The sequence below is a fragment of the Neomonachus schauinslandi genome, chromosome 1, assembly GCF_002201575.2.
Source record: "Neomonachus schauinslandi chromosome 1, ASM220157v2, whole genome shotgun sequence".
NCBI lineage: Eukaryota > Metazoa > Chordata > Mammalia > Carnivora > Phocidae > Neomonachus > Neomonachus schauinslandi.
The window spans coordinates 96,711,466-96,735,941 of NC_058403.1; positions in this window are offsets into that span (position 1 = coordinate 96,711,466).

Consider the following 24,476-nt stretch of genomic DNA (forward strand, 5'->3'; position numbering starts at 1 on the left):
TCTATATTGCTCTTCAGTGGGAACAGGGGGTCCATGCGCTTACTACTATTGCTGTTCTGTGATTTTCCCCAATAAAGATTGTTACAGTTGGTCTGGTATATGATCTACTTGAGCATTCAACTTTGGGTTTTGGGTGTATATATATATATATATATATATATATATATATATATATATTTGCCTTAAGTACTGATTTGCTAATATTAATATATCTCTATCAAATTTTTAATATTCATGGTTTATTTACTTCCAGCCTTTCTTTAATCTTATATTTTAGATATGGTTCTTATAAATAGCATATCAACATTCTTTTAATGAAAGATTCAACCAAATTATATTTAACTGTGCTCAACCCTCAGTGTCAGAGATTGCTAATTATTCCCCATTTTCAATTCTTCCTTTTAGTGATAGCAGTCTAGATACTATCTTAGTGTGTTACTCTCCATGCACTTAATATGTTTCCCATATGCTTTTATTTCTAGGTGATGTGATTATATTTTGATCAATAGATTGTGATGACGAGTGATGCACACAGCTTTTGGTGTATTGCTTCAAAGAACTTCCATTCTTCATTGTCTATTTAAAAAGCCCCCTCTATACTATTGGATGGACGTTGGGAACTAGCTAAATGGTAAAAGTGAGGTTAAAATGATTACCTCTCTATCCAATCCTATTTTATCAAATAGCCTTCATTAGCTGAATGAAGGGATAATGCATAAATCACAGAAGGCAGTAACCAACAGGTCAGTGTTTTCTAAAATTTAATTAAAAATAAACAGTCAAAATGTGATCCTTAAAGATGTTTATTAGCATTTGAAACTACCTGTCCACCAACAAACTGATAGTCTTCTAATTTTTAAGGTAATTTATCACCAGTGTTTGACTCTTATAGGATCCCTGAACCCCTGGGCACCTGGGTGGCTCAGCTGGTTAAGGATCCCTGAACCCCAAAATTATCTTCAGAGAAAGACGACTTGCAGTATTGTGCAACCCCAAGTGTTATATTCTCCAATGCCCATGTCATATTCCTCCAGAACAGATAATGGGCAAAAAAACACCCTTCAGAGGTCAAAGCTCTCGACCACAGAGAACAATAGACAGGGACAAAATCCAGGCTTTCACAGAGGCTAACCTATTTTCAATGTTTAGAGCAAACAATTCCATAATTTTTATCGTTTGATCATTATCATGGACTATGATTGATTTATGTTCCCTATTATCTCCTTTTTAGAAGAAGATTTTAATTGTGGTCTCCTCTTTGCTAGTCCAATATTTTATATCTAGTTTTGAGGGCAGATAATTTCTCCCTACTGCAGAAAATTCCCCATAAACCAAAGATCCTCACTTTGAGTAGGATAACATAACTCATTAGAACATGTCATGGTCACTGTCTCATTTGGAGAGGGAGGTTGTGAGATAGAATGAGGGAGTGAGGAAAAGCATATTTGGGTGGCCAAACTGGTAAGCAATGGAGGAGACTGCAAGTTCTCCAATACCCATTTTTCCCTATTCCTTTAAGTAATAGAGCTTCTGTGAGTTTAGTTGATCTCATAGTAGCCAAGATAATACTGCATGTTGCAGCCTTCTTTGTGGATAGTTGTGTCTATATAACTATGTTCTGGCTAATGGAATATGAGTGATGTGTGCAACTTTCTGACTCAGATTTAAGGAAAGGGGTTATGATCTCTATTCATTTTCTCCCTCGCTACCTGGAATATGGGTATAGTGGGAGACATAACATCTACCTTATCCAAAGGGATGAAAGTCATGAAAAATGCAAAGCAATGATATACAAAGTACTTGAGTCCATGGTAGAGTACAACCTCAATTACAGCCCTGGACTGCCCATGATGAAACTCTTGCCTTACAGACAAACTTCTATCTTATTCAAGCCACTTTGTTGTTTTTGGAACTTTGTTGCAGCAACTGAGCTTGTATTATAACTAATACAAACTTTAGGACCATATATAGGTGCTGCTACAATGAATCCACATACATATGGTGTTGCCTCAGTCTGTTTCCTAAGTAATAAATCCCCTGCCAATCAAATTGTCTTCTGCAACCTGATATTATATAAAAATTGTAGTCTCTATATATCCCATAAATACCTTTCAATATGAGTTTCTTTGCCATTGGCATTACAACTGCTGGGCATTGTGCTAAATATTTTATATATGCTATTTTATGTAATTTCCATAAGACTCCACTATGAAGATATCATTTCACCCCATTTTATAGATTAAATGAAATACGTAAGAATCTTTCCAGGGGCTTCTGGGTGGCTTAGCTGGTTAAGTGTCCTACTCTTGATTTCAGCTCAGGCCATGATCCCAGGGTCATGAGATAGAGTTCTGCGTCGGTCTCCAATGCTTAGCGCTTAGCATGGAGCCTGCTTAAGATTCTCTCTCTCCTTCTCCTTCTGCCCATCCCCCCTGCTCATGTACACTCTCTCTCTCAAATAAATAAATAAATAAATAAATAAATAAATAAATATTTAAAAAAAAAATTTTCCCAATGTCTGTAGGTAAAGCTTGTAAGTGCAGAGTCAGAATCCACTTAAGATGGCCTGAATCCAAAGTTCACATTCTTAATCAATACACTACCATATGCTAGGACATGTTACTTCTTTTCTATATATTAGATTGGAATTAAAAAGAGACCTATACTTAGCTTCTAACTCAGAAATAAAATTTCTTCTTTTCTACTTTTAGGAAAGTAACCTGTTGAAGTTGGCTTGTTCTATTCAAAAACTCTCTAGTGAATTGCATTGTTATCTTTAGAAGTATATTTTTATCTGTATCCATTTATAGTTTCAAGTCACTCACGATAGCATGTTCCTGAAGATATTGATTGGAGAAACATAGACAAAATAAAGATAATAATAAAAATCAATGAATTTTGTATACTATCTCAGCAACTAGAGCAATTGGGGAATGAAATGAGCAGTTGATATGTACAGTTTGCTGCGAAACAGAAGCAGATGGATGACCATCTGTCAAAAATATAAGAAGAATTCCATGACACAGTGATAAATTGGACCACATAATATCTAGGGATCTAGGGTCATCTCTAGTCTTTGCATTTTGTGATATCTGTATAGGGCGAAACACTTTGAAATTGAAATAAGTGCAAGTTCCTATTTGTTGGAATATATATACAGAGAGAGAGAGAGAGTTGGAATATATATATAGATCTCTCTCTCTATATATATATATATACATATATATATATAGAGAGAGAGAGAGAGAGAAAGAGAGAGATCTGATCTGTGGTTTCCTTTGGTGGTAGTTACCATCCTGGTAACCACGTAACTTCAGGTTAACATCTGTGTGAAGGAAGTAGATCAAATCCCTGGGCTCTTATGAAGCAGGGATTTGGAAAGAGATTCTACTTAAAACTGAAAACTTGAAAGACTATACCCAGGATGAAACATTAAACCAAGCAAAATATTTCTTATTATTGTAAAGAGACAATTTAAAATTATTGCTGACCTCTGTTTGGCTTTAAGTAGAAAAGATTTCTCTCAGAAGTAAAGGTAACCAAAACCTGCACTTCATTTGTGACTTGGTTTGAATTTCCATTGCCTCACAGTCCAGAAACTTCAGATTTTTCTAAGGCAATTATGAATAACACAATACGAAAGGAAACTATTAAAAGTATATCCTTAACTATATTCTAAGGGGGGTTAATAAGAACTTTAAAATAAAAATAGGAGGGAGTAAAAGAAAATACTTTTTTCAAATAAACAAATAAAAGATAAAGCACAGTAAATCCAAACCACAAGAAAACAAATAAAATAAAAAAAGTTGACACATACAAATTTAAAAATAACTGCATTATACTTTTGTTTCTGGTTACAATAGAATAGCTTGAAGCAACCCATCTCTCCTACTGAGAACAATTACAAAAACTGCATAAGAAATTTAGAAAAGACCTAAGAGAGCTCAGAGAAACCAGGACTGGAGGGGCCAAGAATCAGGAGCCTTGGAGATGGGAGCTAAGATTCTGTAGCTCCTTTATCCTGTATACATGACAAGAGTCTGAGAATCAGAGCTTTTTGTGGGCAAAGGGAGACCACTCAAGGAGAAGATAGCAGTGGCATGGTTTTTGGTGACTTCATGGGTTCAGGGAGACAAAGTCAGAGACTTTGAAGAAGAAGAGTGATATGAAGAACTGAGCTTGATGCATGGCTTTTTTCCCAAAATGACATTAATTAAATTCTGAAAATGAAGGGGCTCAAATGTTTAATAACCACACAAAAAAATACACTATGGAATGTCCTGTAGTCTTGTGATGCTGAATAGACAAGAATTTGAATTCAGAATTTGTGAGAGGGAGGGGCCCAGTGAACACACCAGGACTTCAGCTGAACAATCTGGAGTGGGGAGATTCAGAAACAGAGACTTATCAAAACCAAAACCAAAATTTGATTCCATAATTGATATTCAATAAATAGTCCTAAAAACAAATTCATCTACATAGGATAAGAAAACCTGGTCTGATCGCTACTTTATACTATAAAGAAAATAAATTTGAGATGAATTAAAGCCCACACTGTGAACATAAGAAGAGTAAAACACTTAGACAAGGGAGACTATTTAATGGCAGTTTCTCAAGAAACTAAAAGGACAAAACACAAGAAAAAATAATGATTTCATATATTCTAAAATTAAAACTTATCAATGATAAAATCCATTAAGTAATGTGAGTAGATAGATGTCCTATGAGGAAAATCTATTTGCAGGCAAATAATGAACAAACTTAGCAGCCATGGCAAGAGCAGTTACAAATTACTAAAATAAACAAACAAAGAGAAAAAAGTCCAAGGTATATGAACAGATAATTGAGGTATATTAGTGGACAAACTCAAATGATTTGATAAAAATATGAAAAAATGTTATTCTAGTGATCAAGTCAATGTAAATTAAAATAATCACCATCAGAACAATATTTAATAGTAAAGGATTTAATTAATTTTCCTTTAGGATAAAAGATTTAGATCAAAGAATGAGACTGTGTAAGAAGATAATTTAACATATAGCTTTTCTAAATAGGGTTTTCTAAAATCAAGCCCTTGGCAGGCCAGAAAGGAGTGGTATGATGTATTCAATGAGCTGAATGGGAAAAATATGCAGCCAAGAATACTTTATCCAGCAAAGCTGTCATTCAGAATTGAAGAAGAGATAAAGAGTTTCCCAGACAAACAAAAACTAAAGGAGTTTATGTCCACTAAATCAGCCCTGACAGAAATACTAAAGGGGACTCTTCTGAGTGAGAGAGAAAGACCAAAAGTGACAGACTAGAAAGGAACAGAGAAAATGTCCAGAAACTGTGACTTAACAAGTAATACAATGGCAATAAATTCATATCTATCAATAATCACTCTGAATGTAAATGGCCTAAATGCTCCAATCAAAAGACATAAGGTGTCAGAATAGATAAAAACCCATCTATATGCTGCCCTTGTACAAGAGACTCATTTTAGACCTAAAGACACCTGCAGATTGAAAATGAGGGGATGGAGAAGCATTTATCATGCTAATGGACATCAAAATAAAAGCTAGAGTGGCCATACCTATAACAGACAAACTAGAAATTTAAACCAAAGACTGTAACAAGAGATGAAGAAGGACACTATAGCATAATAAAGGGGTCTATCCAACAAGAAGATCTAACAATTGTAAATACTTGTCCCCCCAACTTGGGATAATAATACAATAATAGTAGGAGATCTTAGCACCCACTTACATTGATGGACAGATTATCTAAACAGAAACTCAACAAGGAAATAATGGCTTGGAAAGACACACTGGACCAAATGGACTTAACAGATGTATTCAAAACATTTCATCATAAAGCAGCAGAATACACATTCTTTTCAAGTGCATATGGGCCGTTCCCCAGAAGAGATGACATACTGGGTCACCAAATCAGGTCCCAACAAGTACAAAAAGATTGAGATCATACCATGCATATTTTCTTCCCACAACAATATGAAACTTAAGGTCAACCACAAGAAAAAATTTGGGAAGATCACAAATACATGGAAGTTAAAGAACATCCTACTAAAGAATGAATGGGTTACCCAGGAAATTAAAGAAGAAATTCAAAAATACATGGAAACCAATGAAAATGAAAACACAATGTTCCAAAACCTTTCGGAGGCAGCAAAAGCAGTCAGAAGAGGGAAGTATATAGCAATACAGGCCTAGCTCAAGAAGCAAGAAAAATCTCAAATATGCAACCTAACCTTACTTACACCTGCAGGCAGTAGAAAGAGAACAAAAAAATGAAGCCTAAAGCCAGCAGAAGAAGGGAAATAATAAAGATTAGAGCAGAAATAAATGACATAGAAACAAACAAACAAAAAACAGTAGAGCAAATCAATGCAACCAGGAGCTGGTTCTTTGAAAGAATTAATAAAATTGATAACCCCCTAGCTCAACTTATAAAAAAGGAAAGAAAAGAACCGTATAAATAAAATCATGTATAAGAGAGAAGAAATCACAACCAACACCACCGAAACGCAAACACTTGTAAGAGAATATTATGAAAAATTATAAGCTAACAAATGGACAATCTGGAAGAAATGGATAAATTCCTAGAAACATATACTCTACCAAAACTGAAACAGGAAGAAATAGAAAACTTGAACAGATCCATAACGAGCAAAGAAATCGAATCAGTAATCAAAAATCTCCCAACAAACAGAAATCTAGGGTTAGAGGGTTTCCCAGGGGATTTCTACCAGACATTTAAAGAAGAGTTAATACCTATTCTTCTTAAACTATTCCAAAAAAGTGGAAATGTAAGGGAAATTTGCAAACTCATTGTATGAGGCCAGCATTACCTTGATTCTGAAACCAGAGAAAGACCCCACTAAAAAAAGAGAACTCTTTAGTTCAATATCCCTGCTGAATATAGGTGCAAAAATTCTCAACAAAGTACTAGCAAATTGAATCCAACAGTACACTATATATATATATATATATATATATTCAAGTAAGAATATATGTAAAAAGCATTTGACAAAGTACAGGATCCATTCTTGATAAAATTCTCAACAAAGTAAGGATAGAGGGAATATAGCTTAACATCACAAAGGCCATACAAGAAAGAGTCACAGCTAATATCATCTGCAGTAGGGAAAAACAGAGCTTTTCCTCTAAGGTCAGGAATAAGACCAGGATGTCCACTCTCACCATTGTTATTTAACATACTACTGGAAGTCCTAGCCTTACCAATCAGACAACAAAAAGAAATAAAAGACATCCAAATTAGCAAGGAAGGAGTCAAACTCACTATTTGTAGATGACATGATACTCTATGTAGAAAACCTAAAAGACTCCACCAAAAAATTCCTACAACTGATACATGAATTCAGTAAAGTCGCAGGATACAACATCAACATACAGAATTCTGTGGCATTTATATACACTGATAATGAAGCAGCAGAAAGAGAAATGAAGGAATCAATCCCATTTACAATTGCACCAAAAACCATGAGATACCTAGGAATAAACTTAACCAAAGAGGTGAAAGACCTGTACTCTGAAAACTATAAAACACTGATGAAATAAATCAAAGAAGACACAATGAAATGGAAAGACATTCCATGTTCATGAATTGGAAAAACAGTGTTGAAATGTCTATAATACCCAAAGCTATGTACGCATTTAATACAATCTTTATCACAATACCACCAGCATTTTTCACAGAGCTAGAACAAACGATCCTAAAATTTGTAGGGAACCACAAAAGACCCCACACAGCCAAACCAGTCTTGAAAAAGCAAAGCAAAACTGGAGGCATCACAATTCCGGACTACAAAGCTTAGTGACCAAGACAGTATAGTACCAGCACGAAAAACAGACATGTAGATCAATGGAAAGGAATAGAAAGCCCAGAAATGGACCTACAACTATATGCTCAACCAATCCTCGACAAAGCAGAAAAGAATATCCAATCGAATAAAAGACAGTCTCTTTAACAGATGGCGTTGGGAAAACTGGATAACAACATGCAGAAGAATGAAACTGGACCACTTTCTTATACCATACACAAAAATAAATTCAAAATGGATGAAAGACTTAAATATGAGATAGGAAACCATCAAAATCCTGGAGGAGAGCACAGGCAGCAACCTCTGTGACCTTAGCTACAGCAACTAGACACGTCTCCGGAGGCAAGGGAAACAAAAGCACAAGTGAACTATTGGGACTTCAAGATAAAAAGCCTGTGCACAGTGAAGGAAACAATCAACAAAACTCAAGGCAACTAATGGAATGGGAGAAAATATTTGCAGATGACATATCTGATAAAGGGTTAGTATCCAAAATCTATAAAGAACTTACCAAACTCAATACCCAAAAACCAAAAATCCAGTTAAGAAATGGGCAGAAGACATGAACAGATATTTCTCCAAAGAAGACATACAAATGGCCAACAGACACATGAAAATATGCTCAACATCACTCAGCATCAGGAAAATACAAATCAAAACTACAATGAGATACCACCTGTCAGAATGGCTAAAATTAACAACACAGGAAACAACAGATGTTGGTGAGGATGCGGAGAAAGGTGAACCCTCTTACACTGTGGATGGGAATGCAAACTGGTGCAGCCTCTCTGGAAAATAGTATGGAGTTCCCTCAAAATGTGTATAATAAAAGTCATCATCCCATCTTTATTTATTTATTTTTACGATTTTTATTTATTTATTTGACAGAGAGAGACACAGAGGGAGAGGGAACACAAGCAGGGGGAGTGGGAGAGGGAGAAGCAGGCTTCCCGCTGAGCAGGGAGCCCCATGTGTGGCTCGATCCCAGAACCCCGGGATCATGACCTGAGCTGAAGGCAGACACTTAACGACTGAGCCACCCAGGCACCCCCATGCCCTATTTTTAATGAAAATTTGAATTCCCTGCTACTGTTATTAAATAAAAAAGAGTGTAAAATCATATGTCTGGGATTTTATGAGTGATTTTTCTATCAAACAAGATAGTAGAAATAAATAATTTTTAAAAGCTTCTAACACTCCTAGTTGGAGTCTAAATTTTGTAGTATGGGCAACTAAATTCACAACAGAAATTACAAAATTATTTTAAAAAATAGCCCAAGTTTTTAAATAAAGGCATGATATATAGACAGTCCCCCAGTTATGATGGTTCCACTTCATTATGGTGTGAAAGTGACACTCATTCATTAGAAACCAAACTTTGAATTTTGATCTTTTCCTAGCAAGCAATATGCGGTATGATACTCTCTCATGATGCTGGACAGTGGCCCCAACATGCAGCCTCCAGTCAGCCCCGCAATCACAAGGGTAAAAAACTGATACCCTTGCAACCATCTTGTACCTCTACAACCATTTTTTTTTTTTTTTTACTTTCTGTGCAGCACTCAATAAATCACCTTAGATATTTAACAGTTTGTCATAAAATAGGCTGCTAGGCAATTTTGCCCAACTTAGGCTAATATAAGTGTCCTGAGTTCATTTAAGGTAAGCTAGGCTAAGCTATGACGTTTGGTGGGTTAGATGTATTAAATGTATTTTTAACACGATATTTCCAACTTACAATAGGTTTATTGGGATGTAATCCCATTCTAAGTTGAGGAAGATCTGTCCTGTTTATATGAAATCAGAGTTGTTGAAATGTTTTCATCTGAGAGGTGCTCTTTAGAAAAGACCTCCAGAGACCCATGCATGCCTTTCATGTGATAACTATTATCCATCTATTTGGAAAAAATAAAGCAAAAGTTTCATCTCTTTCTTATACCAAAATACTTAGATTAAAAAATGTTCATGTGTAGGGCGCCTGGGTGACTCAGATGGTTAAGCGTCTGCCTTCGGCTCAGGTCATGATCCTGGAGTCCCGGGATCGAGTCCCACATCGGGCTCCCTGCTCAGCAGGGAGTCTGCTTCTCCCTCTGACCCTCCTCCCTCTCCTGCTCTCTGTCTCTCATTCTCTCTCTCTCAAATAAATAAATAAAATCTTTAAAAAAATAAAATAAAATAAAAAATGTTCATGTGTAAAAAAATAATATATAAATATAAAAGGGACAGCAAAATATATGTAAGAATATTTTTAAATTCTAATCACAGAAAATGTATGCTGCAATTTGAAATAATATTAAAAAGCCACAAAGGTAAAGATTGATATATTTGACTACATAGCATTTTTCCAATTTCTACTGCTAAAACCTAAGAAAAAATAAATCAAGTCTAAAGATAAAATAAAAATTGGAAAAATATCATGAGTAGTTTACCAATAACTTATTTTCTTAATATAGAAAGAATTTCTAAAGATCAATAAGAAATAAAAGACAACCCCCCCAAAAAAAAAACTAGGTAAAAAATATTCAGAGGTAGAGAAATCCTAATAGACAAGAAATACTTAATAAGTTTATACATAATCATTAATAAGAAAGAAATTGTTATGGACAATGGAAGATGTGCTTTTAAAGGAAAGCTGCTTTTATTTTGCTTATGTATTGTTTAATTCTGAACCAGGAGTATGTACTGCTTTTATAATGTTAAAATTAATAAGAATAAGTATCAATACACTGGAAAATATTATTTAATAGTATAATATATATTTAAAAATCTGAATTTATTATTTTAAAAATATAGAGAATTATATACAATATTGATTACAGTGATTATCTCTGTTGAAATTAACAAAAGTTTTGGGAGGAGTACTTTTTTATTTTGTAAACTTTATGTTTAAAAATGAGTACAGATGAATTTTGAAAGGTGAAATATATGTGCATAGAATCAAATTCACATGTTACCACTGAAAACTGTTATCAATGTAGCTACAACCACTCTTTCCCAATCAAAAATAAATTCTTGAGTTATTGTCATAAATATTCAAATTCAAAATATGTGCTTTCCAGTAAAACTGCACACAAATATCCTTTCTTCTCCCCCTTAGATGGAAAGCATATAGACCACATTTTGATTAGAAAAAAAAAATTGATTATATTATTTAACTCTACTAAATAATTATAAAAAGTCTCTTGAAAGTTGTTCTGGAAAAAATAAATTTCAAATGTAATTTATTTGGTCTTATTCATTTTTATAACTAATTTAAATAATGCCCACAATGAAGATAATCATGAAAAAGAAAAGAAATATTTTTATATTTGAAGTACTCATAGGCCTTCTAAATCTTGATGACATGTATACTTCCCTTAGCTAATTTTCTTATTCTGTCATGCTGACGTTATCTCTGTTTCTCAATGTCCTGCCATACTTCATGGCATTCTTCAAGATTTTTTGTAAAGTTTCCTAATTTTGAATAGGTATGAGGAACCGTTAACTTATTTATGTTCCTGGTAGTAACCACTTCAATAAAATCTAGTCCATGAATTCAAAAATTAAAAGAATATGATTTCTTTTACACTATAAAATTGACATAAAATATTTTAGAGAAAGCATAAATATAAATATATAAATTAGATCTATTCAAAAAGCCTGTAACATTTTAAGATAAAATATGTAAAAATCTGTGTATAAATTAGCATAATAAATATAAGAAAATAATTAGTGTATTTTTTCAAAAAGTCCAGGTTTTTTAAATAAATTACATACAATGATTAGTTATAGATAAAAATTTATTAAAATGATTTATTAAAAACGTGGGTCTTTGAAAAATATTTTATATATTTTTTATTTATAGTGATATCATTATAAATTATATACTTATTTTATTTTCTTTTCCCAATGGTTTCTATCATTTTATTTTTAAAATTTAATTAATTTTGGTATATTTTTTCAAATTTTTATTTAAATTCTAGTTACATGTTTATAAAAATATTTATACAAATATAATTTTATTTTTATATATATTATGCTATATTATCTTTTCTACACATAACAACTTCTTGATATAGAGTATACACATAATTGAATCTCTACATAGATAGTATCATATTTCTTTATACCCAGATAATGATTCCATTTAAGTGAAATGGTACCTCCTCCAACTGCCATGACCAAAATAATCTATTAAACATCTACCAAATTGCCCTAGCACTGCCATCTGCTAGATAGGTTGATCAAATTCTTAATGCTTGGTAATACATGTGAGCACTATTTGCACTTGAAATCGAAGGAAATCAGACGAGATCGGGCACGTTCAGGGTGGCATAGCTGTAGACAAACCATGAGAGACTATGCATTCTGAGAAACAAACAGGGTTCTAGAGGGGAGGGGAGTGGGGGGATGGGTTAGCCTGGTGATGGGTATTAAAGAGGGCATGTACTGAATGGAGCACTGGGTGTTACACATAAACAGTGAATCATGGAACACTACATCAAAAACTAATGATGTAATGTATGGTGATTAACATAATGTAATAGAAAAAAATGTAAAAGGAAAAAAGAAATTGAAGGAAATCATGCAACTACATTTGTTGGTACCCACTTATCTAGAGTTCCTTCTCAATTAATAAAATAAGAATTTGAATAAAATTCGGGTACATTAATTTCTAAGAGATAGAGAGATTCCACGGCAGAGAGGTCTGCCAAAGAACTGTCTAAATTGTTTTAGAAATTATCAGACAACAGTGACATCTGACTCACAGCAACATAAAGATGGGTATTCACCTTCTTTCTTACCTCACTGGACACCAGATTTATGACCAATATAATAAAAATTGGGTGAAACCCACATTACGGCTTCAAACTTGGAAGGGTGTCTTAACAGACTTGTCACCAGGGATTTCTGCTAAGCGCACTTAACAGAAAAACAGACACCTGACAGAGAAGGAAGACACCTGACTTCTTTTGCTTTAAAAGCAGGATGTTCTATTTGAAAAAGAAGGCTGTGCACATGAAGGAGTCCTGATAAACCCAAAGGATGAGGGCTGTGTTTGGGCGTGTTCTTAGCTCCAGGAGGGCAGAGAACATCTCCTTCCAAACACTATTTGCTAACTTATGGCTATGTTCCTCACATGATATAGCATATCACTAATTGTTCAATGAATGAAAAAAGCGGCCCTGAAAAGCAGAATATTTGGGCAGTAGGAATTCCTCTTAGACTGGGTAGCCATAACAAATGGAAAGCCTCTTGATCTTTGGCTGTTGCAAACCTGGAGAACATCAGTGGAGGTCTTTTTCCAGAGTAAGCAGTTATTACAAGCAAAGAATTTTTTACAGGGGTTTTACCTAAATGAATACAAAAATGAAAACTGTCAAAGTTATCTAAATATATAATAGGTGAAAAGCCAGATTCTTCTATCTTTAATCAAAGATGCTGCCATGAAAACTCTTCCACTGCCATAAGCAGAGGAAAACTTTAGAACATTTTTAATTTGTCCTCCAGATTCAAGAGAATATATTCTGGCTTAAAAATCTAGACCAAATTGTCATGAGGAGAAAATAGTGTAAAATCATGGAAATTTTCTTTTTTTAAGGTTTGATAAACATGATCTTATCATATAAGTATCAAACAACCTATTGGAAATTATGGAAAAATGAATTCATGACAATTGACAAATAATGAAAAAAGATGATAATTATAGGAAAATGGGAGACACTTGACAGATGAAGAAGATCCAATCTATGAACAAGATAGAACAGGGAATTAAAATTATTACTCAAATTAATAGAAGACTAGCACAAATCTCTGAGCAAAATCAGTTTTCTAATACCATTATTTCATTGAAATACTTTAATTTCAAATATTCAAAAATTTTATAAGCATACAAGTTATACAGAATGGAGATGAGGGAAAAACAGAGAAAAATCAAAACAGACTGGAAACATTAAAAGACTTTGTTAATAAAGTTATAACCGAATAACTTTTTGGGGCACGGTAGGTAGGGAGTCATTCAAAGAAGGCTAAAAATCCAAGAGTTTTCTACTCTGCCAAAATGCCTTTCATGCACTAAGCAAATAAATAAACTTCTCTGACCCATAGTAGGTGCTTATAAATTATTCTTCAATTAAAGTCATTAAAGCAAGGCTTCAGTAATTATATCACTTATGTACGTTCCTGAATAAATTACATTAAGTATTGTCTTTGAATAAAAAATGAAACAAAACACAAACTGAAGAAAGAGGAAGACAGTACAAAAAGTTTAGTGTTGGAAATAAAACAAACTCTAAATATAGAGTCAAGTCTACATACATATTATAGTAAGGCTATAAAATATACTCTAAAAAGAGAAAGTAAGCAATTAAAAATAATTTTGATAGAGGAGATAGATAATATAAAATATTAATGTTTCCCTCTACTCAAATGTTATATTTAATTATAAAATTCCAGTGGTGTATATGGGGAAAATCTGTGGCATTTAAGTATTTATCTTTTATAGATAGAATAAATGGATTACTCTTTTATCCTTCACATCGTCAATAGCAACAACAAAAAAAATAGTTTTGGTGTGTGTGTGTGTGTGTTTCTGGTTCATTCAAAAGGCACAACTCATTGATTGTGATAGTAAATTATTTTCTCCTGTGGTTTCTTTGGATTTGTGTTGTAAGGTTACTTTGTTTTTTCCCTGCAGCATCCTTAAACTTTATGATTACTTTCAGGTAAATAAAAATATTACAATCATTTTAGATTGTAATATATATTCCTAATTCAAAATATATTCCTCAAAATATATTCCTAATTCAAGAATCTAAATATGTAGTACCAGGTAAAAATCAAACAACCCAGTATGATCTAAAATTGAAACTTCTTTCCTTATTCACATAAACCACTCTCAAGAAAGTGGAAGTATCACCAGGTTTCTCTCTTTTCCCTACATGAAACTTCTCCTCTCTCAGAAAAATAATTGTGGTTCCTGACAAGTTTGAGACAAGTTGCTGACAAGATTTAGGGTGCAAAGGTCCAAAGAAAGGACATTAAGGAAAGATCTTACATACAAATTCTCACCATGGTGCGTACAAACTATCTTGGATTTAGCAAGTAACTAAATCACGTGTGTTGTTTTGAGAAAAATTTTCCAGTATTGGGGGGAGGGATCTCATACCTTCAGTTTCCTGTAGAGAGCCAATCCCACTGGATATTCATTCCATTCTCAGCACCCATGAATCTTTTGAGATTCAAAACATCTGTTGAGATCTGCTTCCCTACCTTTGGGAAAAATGGAAAGTAATGCCTTTCTGGCTACCTTTCTTAAGTTGACTCTTGTGACCCAAAAGAAATACTCTCAATTTCTTTGCCCTACAAACTGTGGAAATGCCAAACACCAGGGTCATCTTCATAAACCACTTTGTCAGTCTCTTACTCTTTCTTAGTTGTAAATGAAACAACAGCTTAAGGTTTCTTCTAAAGTGCAGAGAATCACAAATTAAGAACTCCATGTGTTCTCTTTAGAGCCTTTTTCATTTGTTTAGAGTTGGAATATACCACCGCAATCACTGCTTCCCCCGCCTCCAAAGGACTCACTGCATAGCTCCACAAGCCCCAAAGATACTTGCAAATCCCCAAATCTCATCCCTGATAGACTCCCAGTGTGATGGGATGAGGGATAGAGGGTCATTTATATAGGGGCAACACTACTTTTAAAATCACAATCTAGGGACGCCTGGATGGCTTAAGCATCTGCCTTCAGCTCAGGTCACGATCTCAGGTCCTGGGATCAAGTCCCACATCAGGCTCCTTGCTCAGCAGGGAGCCTGCTTCTCCCTCTGCCTGCCGCTCCCCCTGCTTGTGCTCTCTCTCTCTCTGACAAAAAAAAAAAAAAAAAAAAAATCTAAAAAAATAATAAAAAAAATAAAATCACAATCTAGCATATCACTTTATAATTTTGCATCTAATTTGTTTCAATAAATACTGACTTTCAAAATTGAGTGTATATACCACTAGATAAAATGTAAAATACCCCCCCTTTAGGATGGAATCTTGATAATCCTAGAATTTTTTAAATGAATGAAGGAATTCCAATTCACTTGAGCAAAGAAGATAAGAAAATCTGAGAGTAGAAAACAAAAATAAGGAATACTGACTTAATGATGATAACATAAAACAGTAAGTATTTAAAATAAAAACAAACAAACAAACAAACAAAGATCATTTTTGGAGGACCAAGCATGTCATGCGTCTCTCCCTTCATCTTACTTCACTCAGTCCATTGGCTTCTTTGCTGATTCTCAGATATACCAGCCATGCATGTATAATTGTTTTTTGGTGGGCACAACTAAAACTGAACTTTTTCCTGGCTTTGGTTCATATGTTTTTCCAATGAGGCTTAGCAGCACCCTCTTTGAAATTCTAACCAAACCTCATCTCCTCCACTCCCAATTCCCTTCACCATGATCTGTTCAATTTATTGTCTTTAAAACTTACCCCCTGTAACAAAGTGCACAGTTTATTGACTCTTATGTTAATGACTTAGGGTATGATTCTTGCCACCAAAATTTAAGAGTCTTATGGCAGAAATTATCTGTAAATTTGCTCACGGATGTTTCCATTTTGGTTAAAGCTGTAATTGCCATTTAATAGACAATATTTGTTTGTTTGTTTGTTTGTTTGTTTTTGAGTGAATTTTAGATAGAAAAATACCTGGTAAACAACTTATGTTTTTATCCCCTTGATATATACCATATAGGCAGTAATCTTTACTGAAACTTAGAGTATATAAAATAAATTTTTAATAGTTTTTTTTTTTTTTAGAGCAGTTTTAGGTTCACAGCAATATGGAGCAGAAGGTAGAGCAATTTCCCATGTGCCTCCTGCCTCCATACATGCACAGCCTCCCTCATGATCCACATCCCTCACCACAGCGGTACATTCATTACAATTGATGAACCTACATTGACACATCATTATTACCTAAAATCCATAGTTTACCTTAGGGCTCACTCTTGGTGTTGTACATTCTATGGGTTTGGACAAATGTATAATGACACATTTAATATATTCAGCCTTATGGTGTTATACAGAGTAGTCTTACTGCGTTAAAAATCTCCTGTGCTCTGCCTCTTCATCCCACTCTCCCCTTTAAAGCCTGGTAATCACTAATCTTTTTACTACCACTAGTTTTGCCTTTTCCAGAATGTCATACAGTTAGAAACCTACAGTGTGTAACCTTTCTAAATTGGCTTCTTCCACTTAGTTATATGCATTTAAATTCCCTTCATGGTTTTTCATGGCATGACAGCTCACTCCTTTTTAGCACTAAATACTATTCCATTGTCTGATGTACCATAGTCATAAAACACCTTTTTATCCAAGTGACAGTACCTTTGCTATCTACTTTTTGTTTATTGACTCCCTGATTAAAATTTAATAAAGATATGCTCATAACACTAATACATATATAACACGGAAACGTACACCTACCACCTAAAACTCTTTTTTTAATCTTAAATTAAAAAAAAAATCCAAGTGGATTTTCAAATAGTAGTCTAATACATATCTAAAAATCAGTTAAAAGTTTTCCACTCTGTGTCAGCTCTCTTCCTCTCATTTTCCTAGCTCAGCAAAAAGTATACCACAGATGCAGTTATTGAAGTCACAGGTAAGAGCTTCCACCATGATCTCTGTCTCCCACCCTCCCCATTATAAATAATTTACCAACATGTGACAATCCTAACTACTTGGTTCTGGATCCACTGGCACTTACTTTCTGTCACTATCATTACTAAACTAGACTAATACTGTAGTTTCCAGTTAATACCTCTTATCTAATTTATTCACTTCCCTGAAGCTACCACAATCTAGGAAATACAAAACACTGATCTTTATGAATTCCAGGAATGGCTTCTTTTGGGCCATTCCCACTTTTTTTTTTTTTTTTTTTTAGAGAGAGAGAGCGTGAGTGAAGGTGGGAGGAGCAGAGGGAGAGGGGGAGGCAGAATCTTAAGCAGGCTCCATGCCCAGGGTGGAATCTGACACAAGGCTGGATCTCACAACCGTGAGATCATGACCTGAGCCAAAATCAAGAGTTGGACGCTTAACCAACTGAACCACCCAGGTGCCATTTCCCTCTTCTTAATAAAACATATAAATCTCTTGGCACAGATGATGAGCCACTGCAAAAGCTGACTCCCGCTTACCTGTCCAGCTTTATTTCTGAACACTCTACATCCTCCCATAATATACTCAGGCCATACTGAATGCATTTCAGTTTCTAGATCTTCTTTCAGAGTTTTTGCATGTGTTATTTCCAGTGTCTGGAACATTCTTCCTTCTACTCATTGCAGCTTAATCTTGCAAAGAGCTGCTCACCATTCATGTCTTAATGTGAAGGTTATTTCCCCCCAGAACTTTGGTCTTTCTTTGATTATACTGGATGGTAATTAACAGTGTTCCAGCACTTTACAAATATTAACTTACTTGATCCTGATAAATGAAATTTCCATGAGGAGGTATGGCAGGTTGGTTTCATCTACATGAAAGCTGACTTTGAGAGGCAGTTTAGCATAGAGAAGTTTTATTAATGAGTGCTCCCGTGAACTCATCTGTAGAAGGAAAAGAAGGAAGTTAGATTGGACAGAGGGAGGAATCAAGCTGTGATGTAATCCCAAGAGGCCCCTTGGCCTTCCATATGGGGAGTTCTGAAACTAGTGTGACTGTGAGAACTGTCTGAGTGGAGGTGACAGGGACCAGGGACTTAATTCCCCTGTGCTGATCAGCCATGGGAGGCCTGACTCCTTGGGGAAGGGGGATTCAGTGAGGCAGCTCTCTTCAGCTGAACCCCTACCTGAAGCAGACTGATGGATGAGGCAATCTACTGACAACAGTCTCAGCAGCTGGTAGAATAAGTGTTAGAATTATTATCCCAACTGCACAGAAAAAGAAACTTTTTCTGTGAGGGACAAATATGTTGAGTAACTCACCCTGTTTATACAGCAAAATTATTAGATCCAGGATTCAAACCAGGGAGTTTGGTTCTCTACTTCACAACATAAACCAAATCAATCACAATGGATGAGAGGTATAAATACAAAATGTAAAACAATATTTTAAAATAACATATAGGGAAACAACTTAATGCACTGTCTGTATTTGAATATTTTTTAAAAACAGGATGTCAAAGCCATAATCCAAAGGAAATACTTGACAATTTGGACTATATTATGTAAGACATCATCAAAAGAAACATAAAGAGATTGAAAAGACAAGCCACAGAGTGGGACATAATATTTAAAATAAATAGTTTAACAAAGTCCTTGCATCCAGAATATATAAAAACTGCTAAGAAAAATACTGAAAAATCAAATTTTGAAAAACTGTCAAAAGATTTGAACAGGAACTTCACAAAAAGAAAATCCAAACAGTCTATAAGATCTGAAAAGGACTCCACCTTCCTAGTCATCAGTAAAATGCAAAATAAAACCACTCTGAAGTGCTATAATCTGCCCCCCTTCCAATGGTTAAAATGGAAACAAAACAACTGAAACAAAACAAAGCAGAAATAAAACAAATAAATTGTGGTAAGGATGTGGAGTAACTTCAAGTCTCATACATGGCTGGGAGACAGTTGAAATTAGTACAGCTGCTTAGGGAAATTGTTCAGCAGTGTCTACTGAAGATTGACATAGAAAAATCAGCAGTTTCACTTCTATACAGCCCAACAGAAATGCATATACGTTCACCAAGAAAAATGTACAAGAATGCTTACAAGCAGCATCCTTTTTTTTTTTTAATTTTATTTATTTATTTGAGAGAGAGAGGACACATGAGAGGGGATAGGGCCAGAGGGCAAAGCAGACTCCCTGCTGAGCAGGGAGCCCGATGTGGGACTCGATCCAGGGACTCCAGGATCATGACCTGAGCCGAAGGCAGTCGCTTAACCAACTGAGCCACCCAGGCGCCCTACAAACAGCATTCTTAAAAATGGACCCAAACTGAAACCTATCCCACTGCTAATAAACGGTAGAATGGATGGATAATTCATGGTGTATTTACACCATGATATACTGTCTATGAGAAAGAATGGGCTACCATTACACTGAACAATATGGGTTGAGCAGTAAATCCAAGCACAATCAAATATATGTATTATGATTCCAATATTATAAAATTTATAAATAGGCAAGACTAATTTATGAGATTAGAAGTAAAGATAATGGTTACTCTGGAGGCATGGGCAAGAAACACTAGAAAAGAGCACCGGGAAACCTCTGGAGATGTTAGTAATTTTCAGGTTCTTGATCTAGGTACTGGTTACAAAGGTTGGTTCAATTTATGAGAATTCATCAACCTATACACTTATAATTTGTGTCCTTTTCTGAGAGTACTTCAATGATGCAATTTAACTCAAAGGAAAACATCTCAGGCAGTCTGGCTCCAATGTTCATAATCTTAAGGACAATGTTTGTGTCATTTCATATATATGAAGGAGGAAGAGGGTAAATTTGATAAACACTTTAGATTACAAAGTGAAATCATACAATAAAGTCAAAGGTTCAAATATGATGCATCAGTTCTGTTCCTAGGTACACATCTCAGAGAAATTCTTGCACATGTGCAAAAAGACATGTACAAGAATGCTCAGATCTGCATTATTTGTTTAAGAAAGAAGATCAAGGAAGACGGAAGATATGCCAACTATTCCTCAAGTCAACAAGTAAATAAATTGTGGCATATTAACATAATAGAATGTTATACATCAGTGAACAACAAATGAACTACAATCACCCGCAACCAAGTGGAATAATTTTAGAAATCAAATGTTGGGTAACAAAAATCAAGTGCCAGAAGATTACCCAAAATCAATAAAACTTTAACAACCCCCCAAACAATAACAACTAAACAATATTTAGGCATATACAAAACTACAATATAACTAATTTTCAAAACTGTAATGGACTGATAAACACTAATTCTAGAGAGATACTGTACTTGCAGGGGAGGCAAGGGTATAGAACGTGAACGGATCACAGGGTAGGTAGAAAATGTTGGTCATGTCCTAGTTTATGTGTTAAGATACGGATTTACACTTGTCCATTTTACATTATGTTTATATCTTATATATGTTTCATACATTTATATATACATATACATTTAATATTATATTTTGAAGACGAAGTACAAAATAATGTAGAATACCCCCCACATACCTTGGCTGTGATGGGAAAGAGAGAAGTAAAATAAGAAAAGTTGAAAAATGGAGTTTAAAGAGACTTGTCTTTATGTAGATGCTTAAATAAAAGAGCCAATAGAGAGGTAAAATAACAAAAGATTCTTGTATAGGTTGTTAGGGAGAGATTCCTGGGTTCATCAGAGTGGACTGTGAAGGTTCTTACTTGCGTTGGCCCAGACAGGCACATTAGATTTCTTCTTCCCTGAGCCCCACTTGCAGGCTCCTCTGATTCAACTATATCCATTTCCTTTTTTGTGCTAGATCTGAATGTGTAGATGGTTATAAAATAAGATAAAAATAAACTTAAAACCGGAGGGGGAAAGATGGCGGAGGAGTAGGGGACCCTATTTCAACTGGTCCCCAGAATTGAGCTGGATATCTACCAGACAACTCTGAGCACCCACGAAACCAGCCTGAGATGTAAGAAGATCTGGATCTCTACAAACAGAATATCGCAGGCGGTTGGTTTTGAGGTACGGAATGGGGAGCCATGATTCCACGAGCAGATATCAGAGGATAAACGGCAGCGGGAGGGTGCCTGGACGTGGGGATCCTACACCGCCAGTGAGCAACAGCCTCACATGCTGCGGACAGGGCACAGACTCGCAGACTGGTAGCATTGGGAAAGGACTTTAGGGCAGCCCCGGGGGGGAAAACCAGACGGGGGGGTCGCACCCACGCGAACCGCCGCCCCCCCCCCCCACAGAAACCCGGAGCAACGGTCGCGCACACGCGAACTGCAGCCTCCCAGATGGAAATCCGGTGCGCCAAGGTCGAACCGGTGAACTGCAGCCCCCGGGGGGTAGAAACCCCAAGCAGCAGAGTCGCACGTGCGAACTGGGGGCGGCTGGTGGTTTTAGAAGCACAAAGGGCAGAGACGTGCCCTGACCTGGAGGCAGGACTGGGAGCACTGTGGAGGGGCACACAACCCAGGCCGCTGGAGTTTATAGCAGCACGGACAGAAACGGAGACAGTGTGGCCTGGAGGGCTCAATGAAGAACAGACTGCGGTCTCTCTGCTCTGAGGCAGAGGGTTGGAAACTGTCTCTTCTGCTCTGACTGGCAGAAGAGATGCGGAAAGCTGCCAGGGAAAGGCACCAGAGAACAAAAGCCCCAAAGACTGATTCCCACTGAGCCCATCCCCCGCCACAGGGGCACAGGACAACTCCGCCCAAACAGGGTTGCCTGAGTAACAGCGAGGCAGGCCCCTCCCACAGAAGACAGGCTCGGAAAACAAGAGGCAGCAACCCTAAGGTCCCAAGAAAACAGGTGCATCTTGCTTGGGTTCTGGTCAATTATTTGGACTCTATACATTCCCTCAAACACCCATCAACAGAATGACAAGGAGGAGGAGCCCCAAAATAGAAAAGACTCAGAGATTATGACTTATGCTGCAGATTTACAAATGGATGCAGATATAACCAAGATGTCGGAGATGGAATTCAGGCTAACAATTGTGAAGATAATGGCTAGAATGGAGAAATCAATTAATGGCAACATCGAGTCTCTAAGGGCAGAAATAAAAGGTGAATTGGCAGAACTTAAAAATGCTATCAATGAGATCTAATCCAATCTAGATAATCTAACAGCGAGGGTAACTGAGACAGAAGAGAGAATAAGCGACCTGGAAGACAATATAATCGATAAAAAGGGAAAAGAGGAGGCCAGGGAAAAACAACTCAGAATCCATGAAAATAGAATCAGAGAAATAAGTGACACAATGAAGCGTTCCAATGTCAGAATAATTGGAATCCCAGAGGGAGTGGAGAGAGAGAGAGGGCTAGAAGATGTATTTGAGCAAATTGTAGCTGAGAACTTCCCTAATCTGGGGAATGAAACAAACATTCGAGTCCTAGAGGCAGAGAGGACCCCTCCTAAGATCAAGGAAAACAGGCCAACACCCCAGCATGTAATAGTAAAACTTGCAAATCTTAGAACCAAGGAAACCATCTTCAGGACAGTTAGGGGGAAGAGATTCCTTATGTACAGAGGGAGGAACATCAGAATAATGTCAGACCTATCCACAGAGACCTGGCAAGCCAGAAAGGCCTGGCAAGACATATTCAGGGTACTAAATGAGAAGAACATGCAGCCAAGAATACTTTATCCAGCAAGGCTTTCATTTAGAATGGATGGAGAGATGCAGAGCTTCCACGACCGGCAGAAGTTGAAAGAATAAGTGACCACTAAGCTGGCCCTGCAAGAAATATTAAGGGGGGTTCTATAAAAGGAGAAAGACCCCAAGAGTGATCTACAACAGAAATTTACAGGGACAATCTATAAAAACAATGTCTTCACAGGCAACATGATGACAATTAATTCATATCTTTAAATAATCACTCTCAACGTGAATGGCCTAAATGCTCCCATAAAACAGCACAGGGTTGCAGATTGGATAAAAAGACAGGACCCATCCATATGCTGTCTACAAGAGACTCATTTTGAAGCTAAAGATAGATCCAGACTGAAAGTGAAGGGATGGAGATCCATCTTCCATGCCAGCGGACCTCAAAAGAAAGCTGGGGTAGCAATTCTTATTTCAGACAAATTAGATTTTAAACTAAAGTCTGCAATAAGAGACACAGAAGGACACTATATCATTCTTAAAGGGTCTATCCAACAAGAAGATCTAACATTTGTAAATATCTATGCCCCCAACATGGGAGCAGCCATCTACATAAGCCAACTGTTAACCAAAATAAAGACTCATATTGATAACAATACGTTAATCGTAGGAGACCTCAATACTCCACTCTCAGCAAAGGACAGATCATCTAAGCAGAAAATCAACAAGGAAACAAGAGCTTTGAATGATACATTGGACCAGATGGACCTCATAGATATTTACAGAACATTCCACCCTAAAACAACAGAATACTCATTCTTCTCGAGCGCACATGGAACTTTCTCCAGAATAGACCATATCCTGGGTCACAAATCAGGTCTCAACCGATACCAAAAGATTGAGATTATTCCCTGCATATTCTCAGACCACAATGCTCTAAAACTGGAACTCAATCACAAGAAAAAAATTTGGCAGAAATTCAAACACTTGGAAGCTAAAGACCACTCTGCTCAAGAATGTTTGGGTCAACCAAGAAATCAAAGAAGAACTTAAACAATTCATGGAAATCAGTGAGAACGAAAACACATTGGTCCAAAACCTATGGGATACTGCAAAGGCGGTCCTAAGGGGGAAATACACAGCCATCCAAGCCTCACTCAAAAAAACAGAAAAATCCCGAATTCACCAACTAACTCTACACCTTAAAGAACTAGAGAAAAAGCAACAAACAACGCCTAAGCCACCCATTAGAAGAGAAATAATTAAAATTAGAGCACAAATCAATGAATTAGAAACCAGAAACACAGTAGATCAGATCAATGAAACTAGAAGTTGGTTCTTTGAAAGAATTAATAAGTT